Below are 3,234 nucleotides of genomic sequence, written 5' to 3'. Positions count from 1 at the left end.
CCACAGTCTCCCTGGGCAGCCTGTGCCGCTGCTCATCACCCGCACAGCACCCTTTGCACGTCCCCTTTCTGGTCTGGGCATGAGGTCCCTGTCAGCCCGTCTCTGCAGCCTGCCCAGGTCCCTCGGGACGGCAGCACGACCCCCTGGCCTAAGTGCCGCTGCTGCCAGTCTGCTGTCATCAGTCAGCTTGCCGAGGGTGCACTCTGCCCCATCCTCCAGAACATTAATTAAGGAAGATGATAAACAGGATCAGACCCAGTCTTGACCCCTGCGAGACACCCCTGGTTACTGGCCTCGCACTAGGCTTGGTGCCACTGAGCAGCACCCTCAGGGCCCGGCCGTTCAGCCCGTTTCAGTCCCACTCGCTGTCGTCTCAGCCAGCCCATTTCTGTTGGAGTGACTTGAACTCCATATTTAAAAAGAAGAGATTGCAAGATGGGCCCAGGCAAGCACACAGCTTTCAAAATCCCAAGACATAAACCTCCCACACTGGGCATTTCCTCCAATTGCCCCAAAACCTACAGAGAAGAAAACACCCCAGGAATTACATATGCAAGGCCAAGGAGTGTTTTTAATTCTGGCTTTGGCTTTTCTGACTGTGGGTACCAAGTGAGTGTTGTTTTTGCAAGGCGATCCCAAGAGCTGACCAGGGCTTAAAGCTCTTCCTCGAGGGACCTGTGGGCAGGCGGGCTAGCCGGCAGAGCTGTCCGAGTCTCTGGAAGGTCTCTCTGAGCTCTTCCTGGCCAGAGGCAGCACTGGGAGGGGGGACAGGGTGGGCTGCTGGTGCCCTTTGTGCAGCTTGGTCCCTGCTGGGGGCAGTTTTGGTGCTTCCTCATTTTCTCCTCTTCCTCCTTTTTCTTCTGCTGCTCCTCTTCTCTGGCACAGCAGAAGAAAGATGTTGTGCTCCTTCTTCAGCCAGGGTCACAATCTGTCCCCGTCACTGCCGCAGCGCCCGGAGTCTTTGATTGGCGTGTATCTCTGGGGCACTGAAACCCTCCTCCTCCTCTTCCCTGCTGAGGCATCATAATCTGTGGTGTCCAGAAACTGGCTGCAGACATCATAGCCCCGCTGTGGGGATCTGCTCCGCTCTCTCTGCCTCAGCAGGGTTTGCTCCCGAGCAGCCCTGCGTGCAGGATCCCACTTGGAGCTGGCATTGGAGGGCCCTGGAGCTGTCTCATCCCTTGGGTCTCGGTCACATCGGGGAGGACTTGTTCTCCACCTCCTCCTCCCCCTTTCTGAGCAGTGGTAGTCCGTGATCTCCACAAACTGGCTGTGGAGATCATAGCCCTGCTGCAGGGATCTGCTCTGCTCTCTCTGCACTGGCAGGGTTTGCTCCCGTGCAGCACTGGGTGCAGGAGCCGACTGGGAGCTGCTGTTGGAGGGCCCTGCAGCTGTGTCGTCCCTGGGAGTGCAGTCACACCTTGGAGGACCAGTTCTCCTCCTCCTCCTCCCTGCTGAGTGGTCATAGTCGGTGGTGTCCACGCACCAGCTGCGGAGATCTTTTCCCCACTGCGGGGATCTGCTCCGGGCCCTCTCCTTGGCACCACTCTTCTGGCAGCGGGAAGAAGGGCTGAATCCATGCTCCTCTTTGTTGCTGTCTTCTCGCACGGTGTGCAGCACACGCTCACGTGGTTGAGAGCAGAGCGGGCACGCAGCTTTCCTTCTGGACACCAGCCTTATGCAGCCACAGAAGAAGCGATGCAAGCAGGAGCCAATGTAGGAGGCAATGTTGAGCCTGCCTGGCCAGATGAAGCCCGTCCAGCCTGCAGATGCCTCCCGTGCACCTGCCCAGGTGAGCTGGCTCTTGCTGGCTGTTGCAGAGGAGCTGCTGTCCTCTGCAGAGTCCTCCATGCCCAGCGCCACGTCCTGCAAAGAGAGCTGTGAAAAGGTCCTGCCCTTTCGTCCTGAAAGGAGCAGAAGAGTGAGGCAAGCCCAGAAGCTGTGGGAGGGGACAGCTAAGGGCCTCCCAAAGGCTCTCCTGGAGGGCTGCAAAGGCAGAAGGGCCAAAGGCAGACAAGTGGGATGCTTTGAGAGGGAGCAGTGTTGGGGCTGTGAAGAAAGCTGCAGTGTGGGAGGGAAAAGAGAGCAATGCCAAGATCCCAGAAAGAAATCCGCTGTCCACCTGCTGCCCTGACCCACCTCCCCAGAGTTACCTTAGTCCGATGAGGCAGACCCTGTGGTCCCACAGAGCACGCCTGTTTGCTGTCAGCCCCCCACTGACTGAGGAAGGGACGGGCATATGATGGTGCTGGTGAGGAAGAAGCCCTTTCTCCAGTTTTCAAATCAGTGCACCTGGAGAAACAAAGAGTGATCTCCATTTAGGTCTGTTCTTGCAGCCTCCTCTGGGGTTCAGTCATTTTCTTGGAGCGGTTTCCACAACAGAGAGAAGATATAAGCGAGACTAGAAATGAGAAATTCGATTGGGGTCTTCCCACCAGGTCTACACCTGTCAGAGCAAGTCCTTGTCTTTATCCCCGCTACGGCCTCCATTTCATAGAATCACAGAATCACAGAACGGTTGGGGTTGGAAGGGACCTTAAAGATCATCTAGTTCCAAGTCCCCTGCCATGGGCAGGGATACCTTCCACTCCATCAGGTTGCTCAAAGTCCCCTCCAAGCTGGCCTTGAACACTTCCAGGGAGGGGGCATCCACAGCTTCTCTGGGCAACCTCTTCCAGTGTCTCACCACCCTCACCGTAAAAAAATTTCTCCCTAATACCTAATTTACATCTTCCCTCGTTCAGTTTAAAACTGTTACGCCTCATCCTATCACTACACTCCCTGATAAAGAGTCCCTCCCCATCTTTCCTGGAGGCCCCCTTTAAGTACTCTTCTCTACATTAGCCAGCTTCAGAGAGCAGACAAGGAGCAGTTTACAGCAGGGCAGGAGCCGAAAGCCCGGCAAAAAAGGTAAGGACGGAAGTGGGGTAGTTCAGACTTGACAGCACTGAATGATGCAGGTAGGAACTGTCTCCTAGGACCAAAAGAGAAACACTCAGGAGGATGAGAAGAAAAAGAGCAAAGCCAGGAGAAGGAAACGTATTCGGAACACATTTTAATACTGGTTATTACCTGACATAAAACAGTAGATAGGCTTGCTGCCTGAGAACTGTGTTGATGTCACAACCCTCCACAGACGCATCGTTCATCTTGTACCACAGTCCATCGCTGGCCTGCAAAGAAAGGCATCGATAGCTGGAGAGGAACTGCCTGGTTTCTCAGTGATAACACAGG

This window comes from Nipponia nippon, unplaced genomic scaffold (assembly GCF_047370975.1).
Source record: "Nipponia nippon isolate SJK-2023a ecotype South Korea unplaced genomic scaffold, ASM4737097v1 scaffold_91, whole genome shotgun sequence".
NCBI lineage: Eukaryota > Metazoa > Chordata > Aves > Pelecaniformes > Threskiornithidae > Nipponia > Nipponia nippon.
Note: the sequence above shows the minus strand (reverse complement) of the source record.